The following is a 21846-nucleotide window of genomic DNA, read 5'->3' as shown; positions in this document are numbered from 1 at the left end:
AAAGCTCCAGTTCACACTTCATGCAGTTTTGTCTAACGACAACCTACTGTCATGTAACAATGACAAGCAACTTTCATGTAACACTGATGTCACAATGTCAGATGAAAACGAATGACATGACTTACTTTCAGAGGAGCAGCGTAGCACACACAATTGATGCCAACAAACAAGGCTGTGGGAAGTTTCATTGAAGCCAATGCAGAGGGTAAAGAAAAACAACAACTTAAAATGTACCTCATGGCCAGTACTGGGATCGAACCCACGACCTTGGCGTTATTAGCACCACGCTCTAACCAACTGAGCTAACCGGCCGCATGCAACGGAGCAAAATTTTAGGATGCACAGAGCCTCGGCCAGTGCTGGCGCGTAAACGAGCAAGTCCACCAACAGCATAGCCTGACAAGACTGGACCATCTTGTTTGCTACTTGTGGCAAATCATGAAGGCTGGGCAATTAGCTCAAATGGTAGAGTGCGTGCTTAGCATGCGAGAGGTAGTGGGATCGATTCCCACATTCTCCAAAAAACAGTTTTTTTTTTGTGCATCCAAGAAAGCTCCAGTTCACACTTCATGCAGTTTTGTCTAACGACAACCTACTGTCATGTAACAATGACAAGCAACTTTCATGTAACACTGATGTCACAATGTCACATGAAAACGAATGAAATGAATTACTTTCAGAGGAGCAGCGTAGCACACACAATTGATGCCCACAAACAAAGCTGTGGGAAGTTTCCTTGAAGCCAATGCAGAGGGTAATGAAAAACAACAACTTAAAATGTACCTCATGGCCAGTACGGGGATCGAACCCACGACCTTGGCGTTATTAGCACCACGCTCTAACCAACTGAGCTAACCGGCCACTTGCAACGGATCAAAATTTTTAGGATGCACAGAGCCTCGGCCAGTGCTGGCGCGTAAACGATCAAGTCCACCAACAGCATAGCCTGACAAGACTGGACCCTCTTGGTTGCTCCTTGTGGCAAATCATACAGGGTGGGGAATTAGCTCAAATGGTAGAGTGCTTGCTTAGCATGCGAGAGGTAGTGGGATTGATGCCCACATTCTCCAAAAAACACAATTTTTTTGTGGATCCAAGAAAGCTCCAGTTCACACTTCATGCAGTTTTGTCTAACGACAACCTACTGTCATGTAACAATGACAAGCAACTTTCATGTAACACTGATGTCACAATGTCAGATGAAAACGAATGACATGACTTACTTACAGAGGAGCAGCGTAGCACACACAATTGATGCCCACAAACAAGGCTGTGGGAAGTTTCATTGAAGCCAATGCAGAGGGTAAAGAAAAACAACAACTTAAAATGTACCTCATGGCCAGTACTGGGATCGAACCCACGACCTTGGCGTTATTAGCACCACGCTCTAACCAACTGAGCTAACCGGCCGCTAGCAACGGAGCTAAAATTTTAGGATGCACAGAGCCTCGGCCAGTGCTGGCGCGTAAACGAGCAAGTCCACCAACAGCATAGCCTGACAAATCTGGACCCTCTTGGTTGCTCCTTGTGGGAAATCAAGCAGGCTGGGGAATTAGCTCAAATATTAGAGTGCTTGCTTAGCATGCGAGAGGTAGTGGGATCGATGCCCACTTTCTCCAAAAAACACAATTTTTTTGTGGATCCAAGAAAGCTCCAGTTCACACTTCATGCAGTTTTGTCTAACGACAACCTACTGTCATGTAACAATGACAAGCAACTTTCATGTAACACTGATGTCACAATGTCAGATGAAAACGAATGACATGACTTACTTTCAGAGGAGCAGCGTAGCACACACAATTGATGCCAACAAACAAGGCTGTGGGAAGTTTCATTGAAGCCAATGCAGAGGGTAAAGAAAAACAACAACTTAAAATGTACCTCATGGCCAGTACTGGGATCGAACCCACGACCTTGGCGTTATTAGCACCACGCTCTAACCAACTGAGCTAACCGGCCGCATGCAACGGAGCAAAATTTTAGGATGCACAGAGCCTCGGCCAGTGCTGGCGCGTAAACGAGCAAGTCCACCAACAGCATAGCCTGACAAGACTGGACCATCTTGTTTGCTACTTGTGGCAAATCATGAAGGCTGGGCAATTAGCTCAAATGGTAGAGTGCGTGCTTAGCATGCGAGAGGTAGTGGGATCGATTCCCACATTCTCCAAAAAACAGTTTTTTTTTTGTGCATCCAAGAAAGCTCCAGTTCACACTTCATGCAGTTTTGTCTAACGACAACCTACTGTCATGTAACAATGACAAGCAACTTTCATGTAACACTGATGTCACAATGTCACATGAAAACGAATGAAATGAATTACTTTCAGAGGAGCAGCGTAGCACACACAATTGATGCCCACAAACAAAGCTGTGGGAAGTTTCCTTGAAGCCAATGCAGAGGGTAATGAAAAACAACAACTTAAAATGTACCTCATGGCCAGTACGGGGATCGAACCCACGACCTTGGCGTTATTAGCACCACGCTCTAACCAACTGAGCTAACCGGCCACTTGCAACGGATCAAAATTTTTAGGATGCACAGAGCCTCGGCCAGTGCTGGCGCGTAAACGATCAAGTCCACCAACAGCATAGCCTGACAAGACTGGACACTCTTGGTTGCTCCTTGTGGCAAATCATAAAGGGTGGGGAATTAGCTCAAATGGTAGAGTGCTTGCTTAGCATGCGAGAGGTAGTGGGATTGATGCCCACATTCTCCAAAAAACACAATTTTTTTGTGGATCCAAGAAAGCTCCAGTTCACACTTCATGCAGTTTTGTCTAACGACAACCTACTGTCATGTAACAATGACAAGCAACTTTCATGTAACACTGATGTCACAATGTCAGATGAAAACGAATGACATGACTTACTTACAGAGGAGCAGCGTAGCACACACAATTGATGCCCACAAACAAGGCTGTGGGAAGTTTCATTGAAGCCAATGCAGAGGGTAAAGAAAAACAACAACTTAAAATGTACCTCATGGCCAGTACTGGGATCGAACCCACGACCTTGGCGTTATTAGCACCACGCTCTAACCAACTGAGCTAACCGGCCGCTAGCAACGGAGCTAAAATTTTAGGATGCACAGAGCCTCGGCCAGTGCTGGCGCGTAAACGAGCAAGTCCACCAACAGCATAGCCTGACAAATCTGGACCCTCTTGGTTGCTCCTTGTGGGAAATCAAGCAGGCTGGGGAATTAGCTCAAATGTTAGAGTGCTTGCTTAGCATGCGAGAGGTAGTGGGATCGATGCCCACTTTCTCCAAAAAACACAATTTTTTTGTGGATCCAAGAAAGCTCCAGTTCACACTTCATGCAGTTTTGTCTAACGACAACCTACTGTCATGTAACAATGACAAGCAACTTTCATGTAACACTGATGTCACAATGTCAGATGAAAACGAATGACATGACTTACTTTCAGAGGAGCAGCGTAGCACACACAATTGATGCCAACAAACAAGGCTGTGGGAAGTTTCATTGAAGCCAATGCAGAGGGTAAAGAAAAACAACAACTTAAAATGTACCTCATGGCCAATACTGGGATCGAACCCACGACCTTGGCGTTATTAGCACCACGCTCTAACCAACTGAGCTAACCGGCCGCATGCAACGGAGCATAATTTTTAGGATGCACAGAGCCTCGGCCAGTGCTGGCGCGTAAACGAGCAAGTCCACCAACAGCATAGCCTGACAAGACTGGACCATCTTGTTTGCTCCTTGTGTCAAATCATGAAGGCTGGGGAATTAGCTCAAATGGTAGAGTGCGTGCTTAGCATGCGAGAGGTAGTGGGATCGATTCCCACATTCTCCAAAAAACAGTTTTTTTTTGTGCATCCAAGAAAGCTCCAGTTCACACTTCATGCAGTTTTGTCTAACGACAACCTACTGTCATGTAACAATGACAAGCAACTTTCATGTAACACTGATGTCACAATGTCAGATGAAAACGAATGACATGACTTACTTTCAGAGTAGCAGCGTAGCACACACAATTGATGCCCACAAACAAAGCTGTGGGAAGTTTCCTTGAAGCCAATGCAGAGGGTAAAGAAAAACAACAACTTAAAATTTACCTCATGGCCAGTACGGGGATCGAACCCACGACCTTGGCGTTATTAGCACCACGCTCTAACCAACTGAGCTAACCGGCCGCTTGCAATGTAGCAAAATTTTTAGGATGCACAGAGCCTCGGCCAGTGCTGGCGCGTAAACGAGCAAGTCCACCAACAGCATAGCCTGACAAGACTGGACCCTCTTGGTTGCTCCTTGTGGCAAATCATAAAGGCTGGGGAATTAGCTCAAATGGTAGAGTGCTTGCTTAGCATGCGAGAGATTGTGGGATCGATGCCCACATTCTCCAAAAACACAATTTTTTTGTTCATCCAAGAAAGCTCCAGTTCACACTTCATGCAGTTTTGTTCAACGACAACCTACTGTCATGTAACAATGACAAGCAACTTTCATGTAACACTGAAGTCACAATGTCAGATGAAAACGAATGACATGACTTACTTTCAGAGGAGCAGCGTAGCACACACAATTGATGCCCACAAACAAAGCTGTGGGAAGTTTCCTTGAAGCCAATGCAGAGGGTAAAGAAAAACAACAACTTAAAATGTACCTTTTGGCCAGTACGGGGATCGAACCCACGACCTTGGCGTTATTAGCACCACGCTCTAACCAACTGAGCTAACCGGCCGCTTGCAACTGAGCAAAATTTTTAGGATTCACAGAGCCTCGGCCAGTGCTGGCGCGTAAACGAGCAAGTCCACCAACAGCATAGCCTGACAAGACTAGACCCTCTTGGTTGCTCCTTGTGGCAAATTATAAAGGCTGGGGAATTAGCTCAAATGGTAGAGTGCTTGCATAGCATGCGAGAGTTAGAGGGATCGATGCCCACATTCTCCAAAAAACACAATTTTTTTGTGGATCCAAGAAAGCTCCAGTTCACACTTCATGCAGTTTTGTCTAACGACAACCTACTGTCATGTAACAATGACAAGCAACTTTCATGTAACACTGATGTCACAATGTCAGATGAAAACGAATGACATGACTTACTTTCAGAGGAGCAGCGTAGCACACACAATTGATGCCCACAAACAAAGCTGTGGGAAGTTTCCTTGAAGCCAATGCAGAGGGTAAAGAAAAACAACAACTGAAAATGTACCTCATGGCCAGTACGGGAATCGAACCCACGAGCTTGGCCTTATTAGCACCACGCTCTAACCAACTGAGCTAACCAGCAGCTTGCGATGTAACAACATTTTTAGGATGCACAGAGGCTCGGCCAGTGCTGGCGCGTAAACGAGCAAGTCCACCAACAGCATTGCCTGACAAGACTGGACCCTCTTGGTTGCTCCTTGTGGCAAATCAAAAACGCTGGGGAATTAGCTCAAATGGTAGAGTGTTTGCTTAGCATGCGATAGGTAGTGGGATCGATGCCCACATTCTCCAAAAAACACAATTTTTTTGTGGATCCAAGAAAGCTCCAGTTCACACTTCATGCAGTTTTGTCTAACGACAACCTACTGTCATGTAACAATGACAAGCAACTTTCATGTAACAATGATGTCACAATGTCAGATGAAAACGAATGACATGACTTACTTTCAGAGGAGCAGCGTAGCACACACAATTGATGCCCACAAACAAAGCTGTGGGAAGTTTCCTTGAAGCCAATGCAGAAGGTAAAGAAAAACAACAACTTAAAATGTACCACATGTCAAGTACGGGGATCGAACCCACGACCTTGGTTGGTCACTTCCTGTTGAATCTGCAGACGTGTTGCTGTGCGTTTTGCTGCCAACTTTACTTTACTTTGCTACCTGACAACTTTACGTTTTTTGTTTGGTTTCTGTTTTTAATTACCGTTTATATTTTTAGTTTTTCCATCGCAACTTTTTTCCCTCATTCAACTTTTTCACTCCGGACGCTTTATCTGGACATGGTTCGTCAACACCTTCAACAGCCGAAGCTAAGTAGTAACATTAACATGATGTCTTCTAATTGCAGTCGCTGTACTCATAATATACAGGAGAACGATCGCCTTACGGCGAAAATAGCTGTGCTGCAAGCCCATCTTCAGACGCAATCGTTAGGCAAGGGTAATTTCAGTGTAGGAAAGGAAGAAACAGCGTCTGTGCCACCAGTAAGTACAGATAGTAACGTTAGTATAAATCCCCCCGCACAGTCCCCGCAGCCGGACAACTTTCTCATGGCTTCTGGAGGGAAATGCTGTTGGAATGCTCAACCGGTGTCGCTCATTCAGCCGACAGAAACTTTCAACCGGTTTTCCCCATTATGTAGCGAGTCGGAGTCTGAGTCTGAGTCTTCTCTTGTCTCTACTCCTCCCGTTACGGGGTCTGAGACGCCGAAGGCTCCCACCGTTAGCTCTGACAAATTGAAAACCCTAGTCATTGGCGACTCCATTACCCGCAGTATTAGACTTAAAACGAATCACCCAGCGATCATACACTGTTTACCAGGGGGCAGGGCTACCGACGTTAAGGCTAATCTTAAGATGGTGCTGGCTAAAGCTAAATCTGGCGAGTGTAGAGAGTATAGAGATATTGTTATCCACGTCGGCACCAACGATGTTAGGATGAAACAGTCAGAGGTCACCAAGTGCAACATAGCTTCAGCTTGTAAATCAGCTAGAAAGATGTGTCGGCATCGAGTAATTGTCTCTGGCCCCCTCCCAGTTAGGGGGAGTGACGAGCTCTACAGCAGAGTCTCAGCACTCAATCGCTGGTTGAAAACTGTTTTCTGCCCCTCCCAAAAGATAGAATTTGTAGATAATTGGCCCTCTTTCTGGGACTCACCCACAAACAGGACCAAGCCTGACCTGCTAAGGAGTGACGGACTCCATCCTACCTGGAGGGGTGCTCTCATCTTATCTACCAACATAGATAGGGCTCTAACTCCTTTAGCCCCACAATGAAATAGGGTGCAGGCCAGGCAGCAGGCTGTTAGCCAACCTGCCAGCTTAGTGGAGTCTGCCAATAGCACAGTCAGTGTAGTCAGCTCAGCCATACCCATTGAGACTGTGTCTGTGCCTCGACCTAGGTTGGGCAAAACTAAACATGGCGGTGTTCGCCTTAGCAATCTTATTAGGATAAAGACCTCCTCCATTCCTGCCATTATTGAAAGAGATCGTGATACCTCACATCTCAAAATAGGGTTACTTAATGTTAGATCCCTCACTTCAAAGGCAGTCATAGTCAATGAACTAATCACTGATCATAATCTTGATGTGATTGGCCTGACTGAAACATAGCTTAAGCCTGATGAATTTACTGTGTTAAATGAGGCCTCACCTCCTGGTTACACTAGTGACCATATCCCCCGTGCATCCCGCAAAGGCGGAGGTGTTGCTAACATCTACGATAGCAAATTTCAATTTACAAAAAAGAAAATGGCGTTTTCGTCTTTTGAGCTTCTAGTCATGAAATCTATGCAGCCTACTCAATCACTTTTTATAGCTACTGTTTACAGGCCTCCTGGGCCATATACAGCGTTCCTCTCTGAGTTTCCTGAATTCCTATCAGACCTTGTAGTCATAGCAGATCATATTCTAATTTTTGGTGATTTTAATATTCACATGGAGAAGTCCACAGACCCACTCCAAAAGTCTTTCGGAGCCATCATCGACTCAGTGGGTTTTGTCCAACATGTCTCTGGACCTACTCACTGCCACAGTCATACTCTGGACCTAGTTTTGTCCCATGGAATAAATGTTGTAGATCTTAATGTTTTTCCACATAATCCTGGACTATCGGACCACCATTTTATTACGTTTGCAATCGCAACAAATAATCTGCTCAGACCCCAACCAAGGAGCATCAAAAGTCGTGCTATAAATTCTCAGACAACACAAAAATTCCTTGATGCCCTTCCAGACTCCTTCTGCCTACCCAAGGACGTCAGAGGACAAAAATCAGTTAACCACTTAACTGAGGAACTCAATTTAACCTTGCGCAATACCCTAGATGCAGTTGCACCCCTAAAAACGAAAAACATTTGTCATAAGAAACTAGCTCCCTGGTATACAGAAAATACCCGAGCTTTGAAGCAAGCTTCCAGGAAATTGGAACGGAAATGGCGCCACACAAAACTGGAAGTCTTCCGACTAGCTTGGAAAGACAGTACCGTGCAGTACCGAAGAGCCCTCACTGCTGCTCGATCATCCTACTTTTCCAACTTAATCGAGGAAAATAAGAACAATCCAAAATTTCTTTTTGATACTGTTGCAAAGCTAACTAAAAAGCAGCATTCCCCAAGAGAGGATGGCTTTCACTTCAGCAGTAATAAATTCATGAACTTCTTTGAGGAAAAGATCATGACCATTAGAAAGCAAATTACGGACTCCTCTTTGAATCTGCGTATTCCTCCAGGGCTTAGCTGTCCTGGATCTGCACAGCTCTGCGAGGGCCTGGGCTCGGGAGAGACACTTAAGTGTTTTAGTACTATATCTCTTGACACAATGATGAAAATAATCATGGCCTCTAAACCTTCAAGCTGCATACTGGATCCTATTCCTACTAAACTGCTGAAGGAGCTGCTTCCTGTGCTTGGCCCTCCTATGTTGAACATAATAAACAGCTCTCTATCCACCGGATGTGTACCAAACTCACTAAAAGTGGCAGTGATAAAGCCTCTCTTGAAAAAGCCAAACCTTGACCCGGAAAATATAAAAAACTATCGGCCTATATCGAATCTTCCATTCCTCTCAAAAATTTTAGAAAAAGCTGTTGCGCAGCAACTCACTGCCTTTCTGAAGACAAAAAATGTATACGAAATGCTTCAGTCTGGTTTTAGACCCCATCATAGCACTGAGACTGCACTTGTGAAGGTGGTAAATGACCTTTTAACCTGTTGGGGATGGGGGCGCTGTTTAGACTATTTATGCTAATTTGGCTAATTTTTTAAACGGCTTCCCACAAAATCCTTGATCGTACAATATGCATATTATTATTATTATTGGATAGAAAACAGTCTATAGTTTCTATAGGAGTTGAAATTTTGTCTCTAAGTGGAACAGAGCCCATTCTACAGCAATTTCCCTGACATGGAGTCAGATTTGAGAAATGTTGGCCACTCTTCTGAAGTCAGTTAAAAGGGCACTGTCGTTGCTATGACTATACGGACACTTCTTACGTCTTCCCCTGGATGCCTTTACGTGATGATGATTCCAACGGGGTCGATTGCGCGTTCACAGGCCCTACAAATGAAAAAACCCTGAAGCTAGTCATTCTTTGGGAGCTGCGTCATGAGCCTAGAGGACACCGGCGCGCACCTGTTCCAAGCGTTAGTTTAGCCTGTTATATTTCTCCGGTCATCTTTTCACTCGTTATAGGAGTTAAAAACATCATAAGGTAGTTAATTTAAAGCGTTTTATAGCAATTTATATCCGTTTAGTGCGATTTTGGGACATTTATTTTTGCAACGATGTGAAAAGTTGGGCACGCTTTTCAGTTCATCCCGAACGCAGTTGACATTTCCACATGGCAAGAGGACAGCTTTCCACCAAAAGACGATTTCTCCCAAGAAAGGATCCTTTGCCCAAGATACTGATGGAAGAACAGCTCAAGGTAGGACATTTTTATTATCATAAATCGTGTTTCTGTCGAAACATTTTAGTGGCTTAGGACGCCATGTTTTTTGACGTAGCTTCGCTTGGCGCAAACTGTATTGAAAAGTAAGGATAAATTAAAAAATGTAATAACGCAATTGTATTAAGAATTAAATTGTCTATCAATCCCTGTCCACCCTATATTTTTTAGTCACGTTTATGAGTATTTATGTATAAGAGTAGATCACTGTCTAAGTGGCGCAAGGACTTTTTCTTTACCAGCTTGTCTACATTTCACATTGTCTAACCATGATTTTGGTGGCTAAATATAAACATTTTCGATCAAACTGTATATGCATGTTGTAATGTGATGTTACAGGAGTGTCATCGGAAGAATTCTGAGAAGGTTAGTGAAAAAATTAATATCTTTTGGCGATGTTGACTTTTATCGCTCACTTTGGCTAGAATCAGTGCTGGGCTGCTAATTGCTATGTGCTAAGCTAATATAACGATTTATTGTGTTTTCGCTGTAAGACACTTAGAAAATCTGAAATATTGTCTGTATTCACAGGATCTGTGTCTTTCGATTCGTGTATGCTGTGTATTTTTACGAAATGTTTGATGATTAGTAGTTAGGTAAACACGTTGCTCATTGTAATTATTCTAGTCCATTTGTGATGGTGGGTGCAATTGTAAACTATGCCATCTACCTGAAATATGCACTTTTTTCTAACAAAACCTATCCCATACCATAAATATGTTATCAGACTGTCATCTAATGAGTTTTTTTGTTGGTTAGGGGCTATAAATATCTTAGTTTAGCCGAATTGGTGATGGCTACTGGTGTTGGTGGACAAATAAAAGATGGTGGATTATGCTAATGTGTTTTTAGGTAATAGATGTACATCTTTACATATTGTGTCTTCCCTGTAAAACATTTTAAAAATCGGAAATGTTGACTGGATTCACAAGATCTGTGTCTTTCATTAGCTGTATTGGACTTTAATGTGTGAAAGTTAAATATTTAAAAAAAATATTTTTTTTGAATTTCGCGGCACTGGTTTTTCAGTGGGGGGGGGGGGGGGGTGTGCCGCTAGCGCCACGCTGATCCTAGACAGGTTAATGGCGTCAGACCGAGGCTCTGCATCTGTCCTCGTGCTACTAGACCTTAGTGCTGCCTTTGACACCATCGATCACCACATTCTTTTGGAGAGACTGGAAACCCAAATTGGTCTACACGGACAAGTTCTGGCCTGGTTTAGATCTTACCTGTCGGAAAGATATCAGTTTGTCTCTGTGAATGGTCTGTCCTCTGACAAATCAACTGTACATTTCGGTGTTCCTCAAGGTTCCGTTTTAGGACCACTATTGTTTTCACTATATATTTTACCTCTTGGGGATGTTATTCGAAAACATAATGTTAACTTTCACTGCTATGCGGATGACACACAGCTGTACATTTCAATGAAACATGGTGAAGCCCCAAAATTGCCCTCGCTAGAAGCCTGTGTTTCAGACATAAGGAAGTGGATGGCTGAAAACTTTCTACTTTTAAACTCGGACAAAACAGAGATGCTTGTTCTAGGTCCCAAGAAACAAAGAGATCTTCTGTTAAATCTGACAATTCATCTTGATGGTTGTAAAGTCGTCTCAAATAAAACTGTGAAGGACCTCGGCGTTACTCTTGACCCTGATCTCTCTTTTGACGAACATATCAAGACTGTTTCAAGGACAGCTTTTTTCCATCTACGTAACATTGCAAAAATCAGAAATTTTCTGTCCAAAAATGATGCAGAAAAATTAATCCATGCATTTGTTACTTCTAGGTTAGATTACTGCAATGCTCTACTTTCCGGCTACCCGGATAAAGCACTAAATAAACTTCAGTTAGTGCTAAATACGGCTGCTAGAATCCTGACTAGAACCAAGAAATTTGATCATATTACTCCAGTGCTAGCTTCCCTACACTGGCTTCCTGTTAAGGCAAGGGCTGATTTCAAGGTTTTACTGTTAACCTATAAAGCGTTACATGGGCTTGCTCCTACCTATCTTTCCGAGTTGGTCCTGCCGTACATACCTACACGTACGCTACGGTCACAAGACGCAGGCCTCCTAATTGTCCCTAAAATTTCTAAGCAAACAGCTGGAGGCAGGGCTTTCTCCTATAGATCTCCATTTTTATGGAACAGTCTGCCTACCCATGTGAGAGACGCAGACTCGGTCTCAACCTTTAAGTCTTTACTGAAGACTTATCTCTTCAGTAGGTCATATGATTGAGTGTAGTCTGGCCCAGGAGTGTGAAGGTGAACGGAAAGGCTCTGGAGCAACGAACCGCCCTTGCTGTCTCTCCAGGGCCGGTTCCCCTCTCTCCACTGGGATTCTCTGCCTCTAACCCTGTTACTGGGGCTGAGTCACTGGCTTGCTGGTGCTCTTTCATGCCGTCCCTAGGGTGCGTCACTTGAGTGGGTTGAGTTACTGACGTGAACTTCCTGTCTGGGTTGGCGCCCCCCCTTGGTTGTGCTGTAGTGGAGACCTTTGTGGGCTATACTCGGCCTTGTCTCAGGATTGTAAGTTGGTGGTTGAGGATATCCCTCTAGTGGTGTGGGGGCTGTGCTTTGGCAGAGTGGGTGGGGTTATATCCTTCCTGTTTGGCCCTGTCCGGGGGTTTCTTCGGATGGGGCCACAGTGTCTCCTGACCGCTCCTGTCTCAGCCTCCAGTATTTATGCCGCAGTAGTTTATGTGTCGGGGGGCTAGGGTCAGTTGGTTATACCTGGAGTACTTGCTGTCCCCAGTCCGCCCGGCCTTGCTGCTATTCCAGTTTCAACTGTTTCTGCCTGCGGTTACGAAACCCCTACCTGTCCCAGACCTGCTGTTTTCAACTCTTAATGATCGGCTATGAAAAGCCAACTGAGATTTATTCCTGATTATTATTTGACCATGCTTGTCATTTATGAACATTTTGAAAATCTTGGCTCTCTCTAATTTTCTCCTTCTCTCTTTCTCTCGGAGGACCTGAGCCCTAGGACCATACGTCGGGACTACCGGCCGTGGTGACTCCTTGCTGCCCCCAGTCCGCCTGGCCTTGCTGCTATTCCAGTTTCAACTCTTCTGCCTGCGGTTATGGAACCCCTACCTGTCCCAGACCTGCTGTTTTCAACTCTTAATGATCGGCTATGAAAAGCCAACTGAGATTTATTCCTGATTATTATTTGACCATGCTTGTCATTTATGAACATTTTGAAAATCTTGGCTCTCTCTAATTTTCTCCTTCTCTCTTTCTTTCTCTCGGAGGACCTGGGCCCTAGGACCATGCGTCGGGACTGCCGCCCGTGGTGACTCCTTGCTGTCCCCAGTCTTGCTGCTATTCCAGTTTCAGCTGTTCTGCCTGCGGTTATGGAACCGCCACCTGTCCCAGACCTGTTGTTTTTCAACTCTTAATGATCAGCTATGAAAAGCCAACTGAAAATTGTTCATGATTATTGTTTGACCATGCTTGTCACTTATGAACATTTTTGAACATCTTGGCATAGTTCTGTTATAATCTCCACCCGGCACAGCCAGAAGAGGACTGGCCACCCCTCATAGCCTGGTTCCTCTCTAGGTTTCTTCCTAGGTTTTGGCCTTTCTAGGGAGTTTTTCCTAGCCACCGTGCTTCTACACCTGCATTCTAGCTGTTTGGGGTTTTAGGCTGGGTTTCTGTACAGCACTTCGAGATATTATCTGATGTACGAAGGGCTATATAAAATAAAATTGATTGATGATTGATTGATTGATTAGCACCACGCTCTAACCAACTGAGCTAACCGGCCGCTAGCAACGGAGCAAAATTTTTAGGATGCACAGAGCCTCGGCCAGTGCTGGCGCGTAAACGAGCAAGTCCACCAACAGCATAGCCTGACAAGACTGGACCCTCTTGGTTGCTCCTTGTGGCAAATCCTAAATGCTGCGGAATTAGCTCAAATGGTAGAGTGCTTGCTTAGCATGCGAGAGGTAGTGGGATCGATGCCCACATTCTCCAAAAAACACAATTTTTTTGTGGATCCAAGAAAGCTCCAGTTCACACTTCATGCAGTTTTGTCTAACGACAACCTACTGTCATGTAACAATGACAAGCAACTTTCATGTAACACTGATGTCACAATGTCAGATGAAAATGAATGACATGACTTACTTTCAGAGGAGCAGCGTAGCACACACAATTGATGCCCACAAACAAAGCTGTGGGAAGTTTCCTTGAAGCCAATGCAGAGGGTAAAGAAAAACAACAACTTAAAATAAACCTCATGGCCAGTACGGGGATCGAACCCACGACCTTGGCATTATTAGCACCACGCACTAACCAACTGAGCTAACCAGCTGCTTGCAATGTAACAACATTTTTGGATGCACAGAGGCTCGGCCAGTGCTGGCGCGTAAACGAGCAAGTCCACCAACAACATAGCCTGACAAGACTGGACCCTCTTGGTTGCTCCTTGTGGCAAATCATACAGGCTGGGGAATTAGCTCAAATGATAGAGTGCTTGCTTAGCATGCGAGAGGTCGTGAGATCGATGCCCACATTCTCCAAAAAACACCATTTTTTTGTGGATCCAAGAAAGCTCCAGTTCACACTTCATGCAGTTTTGTTCAACGACAACCTACTGTCATGTAACAATGACACGCAACTTTCATGTAACACTGATGTCACAATGTCAGATGAAAACGAGTGACATGACTTACGATCAGAGGAGCAGCGTAGCACACACAATTGATGCCCACAAACAAATCTGTGGGAAGTTTCCTTGAAGCCAATGCAGAGGGTAAAGAAAAAAAACAACTTAAAATCTACCTCATGGCCAGTACGGGGATCGAACCCACGACCTTGGCGTTATTAGCACCACGCTCCAAACAACTGAGCTAACCGGCCGCTTGCAGCAGAGCAAAATTTTTAGGATGCACAGAGCCTCGGCCAGTGCTGGCGCGTAAACGAGCAAGTCCACCAACAGCATAGCCTGACAAGACTGGACCCTCTTGGTTGCTCCTTGTGGCAAATAATAAAGGCTGGGGAATTAGCTCAAATGGTAGAGTGCTTGCTTAGCATGCGAGAGGCAGTGGGATCTATGCCCACATTCTCCAAAAAACACAATTTGTTTGTGCATCCAAGAAAGCTCCAGTTCACACTTCATGCAGTTTTGTCTAACGACAACCTACTGTCATGTAACAATGACAAGCAACTTTCATGTAACACTGATGTCACAATGTCAGATGAAAACGAATGACATGACTTACGATCAGAGGAGCAGCGTAGCACACACAATTGATGCCCACAAACAAAGCTGTGGGAAGTTTTCTTGAAGCCAATGCAGAGGGTAAAGAAAAACAACAACTTAAAATGTACCTCATGGCCAGTAAGGGGATCGAACCCACAACCTTGGCGTTATTAGCACCACGCTCTCACCAACTGAGCTAACCGGCCGCTTGTAACGGAGCAAAAATTTTAGGATGCACAGAGCCTCGGCCAGTGCTGGCGCGTAAACGAGCAAGTCCAACAACAGCATAGCCTGACAAGACTGGACCCTCTTGGTTGCTCCTTGTTGCAAAACATACAGGCTGGGGAATTAGCTGAAATGGTAGAGTGCTTGCTTAGCATACGAGAGGTAATGGGAACGATGCCCACATTCTCCAAAAAACACAATTATTTTGTGGATCCAAGAAAGCTCCAGTTCACACTTCATGCAGTTTTGTCTAACGACAACCTACTGTCATGTAACAATGACAAGCAACTTTCATGTAACACTGATGTCACAATGTCAGATGAAAACGAATGACATGACTTACTTTCAGAGGAGCAGCGTAGCACACACAATTGATGCCCACAAACAAAGCTGTGGGAAGTTTCCTTGAATCCAATGCAGAGGGTAAAGAAAAACAACAACTTAAAATGTACCTCATGGCCAGTACAGGGATCAAACCCACGACCTTGGCGTTATTAGCACCACGCTCTAACCAACTGAGCTAACCGGCCGCTTGCAAAGGAGCAACATTTTTAGGATGCACAGAGCCTCGGCCAGTGCTGGCGCGTAAACGAGCAAGTCCACGAACAGCATAGCCTGACAAGACTGGACCATCTTGGTTGCTCCTTGTGGCAAATCATAAAGGCTGGGGAATTAGCTCAAATAGTAGAGTGCTTGCTTAGCATGCGAGAGGCAGTGGGAGCGATGCCCACATTCTCCAAAAAACACCATTTTTTTGTGGATCCAAGAAAGCTCCAGTTCACACTTCATGCAGTTTTGTCTAACGACAACCTACTGTCATGTAACAATGACAGGCAACTTTCATGTAACACTGATGTCACAATGTCAGATGAAAACGAATGACATGACTTACTTTCAGATGAGCAGCGTAGCACACACAATTGATGCCCACAAACAAAGCTGTGGGAAGTTTCCTTGAAGCCAATGCAGAGGGTAAAGAAAAACAACAGCTTAAAATGTACCTCATGGCCAGTTCGGGGACCGAACCCACGACCTTGGCGTTATTAGCACCACGCTCTAACCAACTGAGCTAACCAGCCGCTTGCAAAGGAACAACATTTTTAGGATGCACAGAGCCTTGGCCAGTGCTGGCGCGTAAACGAGCAAGTCCACCAACAGCATAGCCTGACAAGACTGGACCATCTTGGTTGCTCCTTGTGGCAAATCATAAAGGCTGGGGAATTAGCTCACATGGTAGAGTGCTTGCTTAGCATGCGAGAGGTAGTGGGATTGATGCCCACATTCTCCAAAAAACAGAATTTTTTTGTGGATCCAAGAAAGCTCCAGTTCACACTTCATGCAGTTTTGTCTAACGACAACCTACTGTCATGTAACAATGACAGGCAACTTTCATGTAACACTGATGTCACAATGTCAGATGAAAACGAATGACATGACTTACTATCAGAGGAGCAGCGTAGCACACACAATTGATGCCCACAAACAAAGCTGTGGGAAGTTTCCTTGAAGCCAATGCAGAGGGTAAAGAAAAACAACAACTTAAAATAAACCTCATGGCCAGTACGGGGATCGAACCCACGACCTTGGCATTATTAGCACCACGCACTAACCAACTGAGCTAACCAGCTGCTTGCAATGTAACAACATTTTTGGATGCACAGAGGCTCGGCCAGTGCTGGCGCGTAAACGAGCAAGTCCACCAACAACATAGCCTGACAAGACTGGACCCTCTTGGTTGCTCCTTGTGGCAAATCATACAGGCTGGGGAATTAGCTCAAATGATAGAGTGCTTGCTTAGCATGCGAGAGGTCGTGAGATCGATGCCCACATTCTCCAAAAAACACAATTTTTTTGTGGATCCAAGAAAGCTCCAGTTCACACTTCATGCAGTTTTGTTCAACGACAACCTACTGTCATGTAACAATGACACGCAACTTTCATGTAACACTGATGTCACAATGTCAGATGAAAACGAGTGACATGACTTACGATCAGAGGAGCAGCGTAGCACACACAATTGATGCCCACAAACAAATCTGTGGGAAGTTTCCTTGAAGCCAATGCAGAGGGTAAAGAAAAAAAACAACTTAAAATCTACCTCATGGCCAGTACGGGGATCGAACCCACGACCTTGGCGTTATTAGCACCACGCTCCAAACAACTGAGCTAACCGGCCGCTTGCAGCAGAGCAAAATTTTTAGGATGCACAGAGCCTCGGCCAGTGCTGGCGCGTAAACGAGCAAGTCCACCAACAGCATAGCCTGACAAGACTGGACCCTCTTGGTTGCTCCTTGTGGCAAATAATAAAGGCTGGGGAATTAGCTCAAATGGTAGAGTGCTTGCTTAGCATGCGAGAGGCAGTGGGATCTATGCCCACATTCTCCAAAAAACACAATTTGTTTGTGCATCCAAGAAAGCTCCAGTTCACACTTCATGCAGTTTTGTCTAACGACAACCTACTGTCATGTAACAATGACAAGCAACTTTCATGTAACACTGATGTCACACTGTCAGATGAAAACGAATGACATGACTTACGATCAGAGGAGCAGCGTAGCACACACAATTGATGCCCACAAACAAAGCTGTGGGAAGTTTCCTTGAAGCCAATGCAGAGTGTAAAGAAAAACAACAGCTTAAAATGTACCTCATGGCCAGTACGGGGATCAAACCCACGACCTTGGCGTTATTAGCACCACGCTCAAACCAACTGAGCTAACCGGCCTCTTGTGGAGGTGAAACATTTTTAGGATGCACAGAGGCTCGGCCAGTGCTGGCGCGTAAACGAGCAAGTCCACCAACAGCATAGCCTGACAAGACTGGACCATCTTGGTTGCTCCTTGTGGAAACTCATAAAGGCTGGGGAATTAGCTCAAATGGTAGAGTGCTTGCTTAGCATGCGAGAGGTAGTGGGATCGATGCCCTCATTCTCCAAAAAACATTTTTTTTTTGTGCATCCAAGAAAGCTCCAGTTCACACTTCATGCAGTTTTGTCTAACTACAACCTACTGTCATGTAACAATGACAAGCAACTTTCATGTAACACTGATGTCACAATGTCAGATGAAAACGAATGACATGACTTACGATCAGAGGAGCAGCGTAGCACACACAATTGATGCCCACAAACAAATCTGTGGGAAGTTTCCTTGAAGCCAATGCAGAGGGTAAAGAAAAACAACAACTTAAAATGGACCTCATGGTCAGTACGGGGATCGAACCCACGACCTTGGCGTTATTAGCATCATGCTCTAACCAACTGAGCTAACCGGCCGCTTGTAAAGGAGCAAAATTTTTAGGATGCACAGAGCCTCGGCCAGTGCTGGGGCGTAAACGAGCAAGTCCACCAACAGCATAGCCTGACAAGACTGGACCCTCTTGGTTGCTCCTTGTGGCAACTCATAAAGGCTGGGGAATTAGCTCAAATGGTAGAGTGCTTGCTTAGCATGCGAGAGGTAGTGGGATCGATGCCCTCATTCTCCAAAAAACAAATTTTTTTTTTGCATGCAAGAAAGCTCCAGTTCACACTTCATGCAGTTTTGTCTAACTACAACCTACTGTCATGTAACAATGACAAGCAACTTTCATGTAACACTGCTGTCACAATGTCAGATGAAAACGAATGACATGACTTACTTTCAGAGGAGCAGCGTAGCACACACAATTGATGCCCACAAACAAAGCTGTGGGAAATTTCCTTGAAGCCAATGCAGAGGGTAAAGAAAAACAACAGCTTAAAATATACCTCCTGGCCAGTACGGGGATCGAACCCACGACCTTGGCGTTATTAGCACCACCCTCTAACCAACTGAGCTAACCGGCCGCTTGCAAAGGAGCAACATTTTTAGGATGCACAGAGGCTCGGCCAGTGCTGGCGCGTAAACGAGCAAGTCCACCAACAGCATAGCCTGACAAGACTGGACCATCTTGTTTGCTCCTTGTGGCAAATCATAAAGGCTGGGGAATTAGCTCAAATGGTAGAGTGCGTGCTTAGCATGCGAGAGGTAGTGGGATCGATGCCCACACTCTCCAAAAAACATTTTTTTTTTGTGCATCCAAGAAAGCTCCAGTTCACACTTCATGCAGTTTTGTCTAACTACAACCTACTGTCATGTAACAATGACAAGCAACTTTCATGTAACACTGATGTCACAATGTCAGATGAAAACGAATGACATGACTTACTTTCAGAGGAGCAACGTAGCACACACAATTGATGCCCACAAACAAAGCTGTGGGATGTTTCCTTGAAGCCAATGCAGAGGGTAAAGAAAAACAACAGCTTAAAATGTACCTCATGGCCAGTACGTGGATCAAACCCACGACCTTGGCGTTATTAGCACCACGCTCTAACCAACTGAGCTAACTGGCCGCTGGTGAAGGAGCAACATTTTTAGGATGCACAGAGGCCTGGCCAGTGCAGGCGCGTAAACGAGCAAGTCCACCAACAGCATAGCCTGACAAGACTGGACCCTCTTGGTTGCTCCTTGTGGCAAATCATACAGGCTGGGGTATTAGCCCAAATGGTAGAGTGCTTGCTTAGCATGCGAGAGGTAGTGGGATCGATGCCCACATTCTCCAAAAAACAATTTTTTTTTTGTGCACCCAAGAAAGCTCCAGTTCACACTTCATGCAGTTTTGTCTAACTACAACCTACTGTCATGTAACAATGACAGGCAACTTTCATGTAACACTGATGTCACAATGTCAGATGAAAACGAATGACAGGACTTACTTTCAGAGGAGCAGCGTAGCACACACAATTGATGGCCACAAACAAAGCTTGTGGGAAGTTTCCTTGAAGCCAATGCAGAGGGTAAAGAAAAACAACAGCTTAAAATGTACCTCATTTCCAGTACGGGGATCGAACCCACAACCTTGGCGTTATTAGCACCACGCTCTTACCAACTGAGCTAACCAGCCGCTTGCAAAGAAGCAACATTTTTAGGATGCACAGAGCCTCGGCCAGTGCTGGCGCGTAAACGAGCAAGTCCACCAACAGCATGCCTGACAAGACTGGACCATCTTGGTTGCTCCTTGTGGCAAATCATACAGGCTGGGGAATTAGCTCAAATGGTAGAGTGCTTGCTTAGCATGCGAGAGGTAGTGGGAGCGATGCCCACATTCTCCAAAAAACAAAATTTTTTTGTGGATCCAAGAAAGCTCCAGTTCACACTTCATGCAGTTTTGTCTAACGACAACCTACTGTCATGTAACAATGACAGGCAACTTTCATGTAACACTGATGTCACAATGTCAGATGAAAACGAATGACATGACTTACTTTCAGAGGAGCAGCGTAGCACACACAATTGATGCCCACAAACAAAGCTGTGGGAAGTTTCCTTGAAGCCAATGCAGAGGGTAAAGAAAAACAACAGCTTAAAATGTAGCTCATGGCCATTACGGGGATCGAACCAACGACCTTGGCGTTATTAGCACCACGGTCTAACCAACTGAGCTAACCGGCCGCTTGCAAAGGAGCAACATTTTTAGGATGCACAGAGCCTCTGCCAGTGCTGGCGCGTAAACGAGCAAGTCCACCAACAGCATAGCCTGACAAGACTGGACCCTCTTGGTTGCTCCTTGTGGCAAATCATACAGGCTGGGGAATTTGCTCAAATGGTAGAGTGCTTGCTTAGCATGCGAGAGGTAGTGGGATCGATGCCCACATTCTCCAAAAAACACAATTTTTTTGTGGATCCAAGAAAGCTCCAGTTCACACTTCATGCAGTTTTGTCTAACGACAACCTACTGTCATGTAACAATGACAGCCAACTTTCATGTAACACTGATGTCACAATGTCAGATGAAAACGAATGACATGACTTACTTTCAGAGGAGCAACGTAGCACACACAATTGATGCCCACAAACAAAGCTGTGGGATGTTTCCTTTAAGCCAATGCAGAGGGTAAAGAAAAACAACAGCTTAAAATGTACCTCATGGCCAGTACGGGGATCGAACCCACGACCTTGGCGTAATTAGCACCACGCTCTTACCAACTGAGCTAACCGGCCGCTTGTGAAGGAGCAACATTTTTAGGATGCACAGAGGCTCGGCCAGTGCTGGCGCGTAAACGAGCAAGTCCACCAACAGCATAGCCTGACACGACTGGACCCTCTTGGTTGCTCCTTGTGGCAAATCATACAGGCTGGGGAATTAGCTCAAATGGTAGAGTGCTTGCTTAGCATGAGAGAGGTAGTGGGATCGATGCCCACATTCTCCAAAAAACACAATTTTTTTGTGGATCCAAGAAAGCTCCAATTCACACTTCATGCAGTTTTGTCTAACGACAACCTACTGTCATGTAACAATGACAAGCAACTTTCATGTAACACTGATGTCACAATGTCAGATGAAAACAAATGACATGACTTACTATCAGAGGAGCAGCGTAGCACACACAATTGATGCCCACAACCAAAGCTGTGGGAAGTTTCCTTGAAGCCAATGCAGAGGGTAAAGAAAAACAACAACTTAAAATATACCTCATGGCCAGTACGGGGATCGAACCCACGACCTTGGCGTTATTAGCACCACGCTCTAACCAACTGAGCTAACCGGCCGCTTGCAAAAGAGCAACATTTTTAGGATGCACAGAGCCTCGGCCAGTGCTGGCGCGTAAACGAGCAAGTCCAACAACAGCATAGCCTGACAAGACTGGACCATCTTGTTTGCTCCTTGTGGCAAATCATAAAGGCTGGGGAATTATCTCAAATGGTAGAGTGCTTGCTTGGCATGCGAGAGGTAGTGGGATCGATGCCCACATTCTCCAAAAAACAGTTTTTTT

At 45.0% G+C, this 21846-nt stretch overlaps 7 non-coding genes across 7 annotated transcripts; all 7 read right to left on the bottom strand.

Annotated features, from left to right (window-relative positions):
- Positions 1 to 787: 787 nt before the first annotated feature.
- Positions 788 to 861, bottom strand: trnai-aau (transfer RNA isoleucine (anticodon AAU)). Its single transcript has one exon. It is a non-coding gene; the product is annotated as a tRNA-Ile (tRNA).
- A 1573-nt stretch (positions 862 to 2434) lies between these two features.
- trnai-aau (transfer RNA isoleucine (anticodon AAU)) lies at positions 2435 to 2508 on the bottom strand. The gene has a single exon. It is a non-coding gene; the product is annotated as a tRNA-Ile (tRNA).
- A 1573-nt stretch (positions 2509 to 4081) lies between these two features.
- On the bottom strand, positions 4082 to 4155 carry trnai-aau (transfer RNA isoleucine (anticodon AAU)). Its single transcript has one exon. It is a non-coding gene; the product is annotated as a tRNA-Ile (tRNA).
- A 474-nt stretch (positions 4156 to 4629) lies between these two features.
- On the bottom strand, positions 4630 to 4703 carry trnai-aau (transfer RNA isoleucine (anticodon AAU)). Its single transcript has one exon. It is a non-coding gene; the product is annotated as a tRNA-Ile (tRNA).
- A 10257-nt stretch (positions 4704 to 14960) lies between these two features.
- On the bottom strand, positions 14961 to 15034 carry trnai-aau (transfer RNA isoleucine (anticodon AAU)). Its single transcript has one exon. It is a non-coding gene; the product is annotated as a tRNA-Ile (tRNA).
- A 5965-nt stretch (positions 15035 to 20999) lies between these two features.
- Positions 21000 to 21073, bottom strand: trnai-aau (transfer RNA isoleucine (anticodon AAU)). The gene has a single exon. It is a non-coding gene; the product is annotated as a tRNA-Ile (tRNA).
- A 475-nt stretch (positions 21074 to 21548) lies between these two features.
- On the bottom strand, positions 21549 to 21622 carry trnai-aau (transfer RNA isoleucine (anticodon AAU)). Its single transcript has one exon. It is a non-coding gene; the product is annotated as a tRNA-Ile (tRNA).
- Between the last annotated feature and the right edge of the window lie 224 nt (positions 21623 to 21846).

The sequence above is a fragment of the Salvelinus fontinalis genome, unplaced genomic scaffold (genome assembly GCF_029448725.1).
Source record: "Salvelinus fontinalis isolate EN_2023a unplaced genomic scaffold, ASM2944872v1 scaffold_0099, whole genome shotgun sequence".
NCBI classification, from domain to species: domain Eukaryota; kingdom Metazoa; phylum Chordata; class Actinopteri; order Salmoniformes; family Salmonidae; genus Salvelinus; species Salvelinus fontinalis.
Note: the sequence above shows the minus strand (reverse complement) of the source record. Positions and strands in the feature narration are given on the sequence as shown.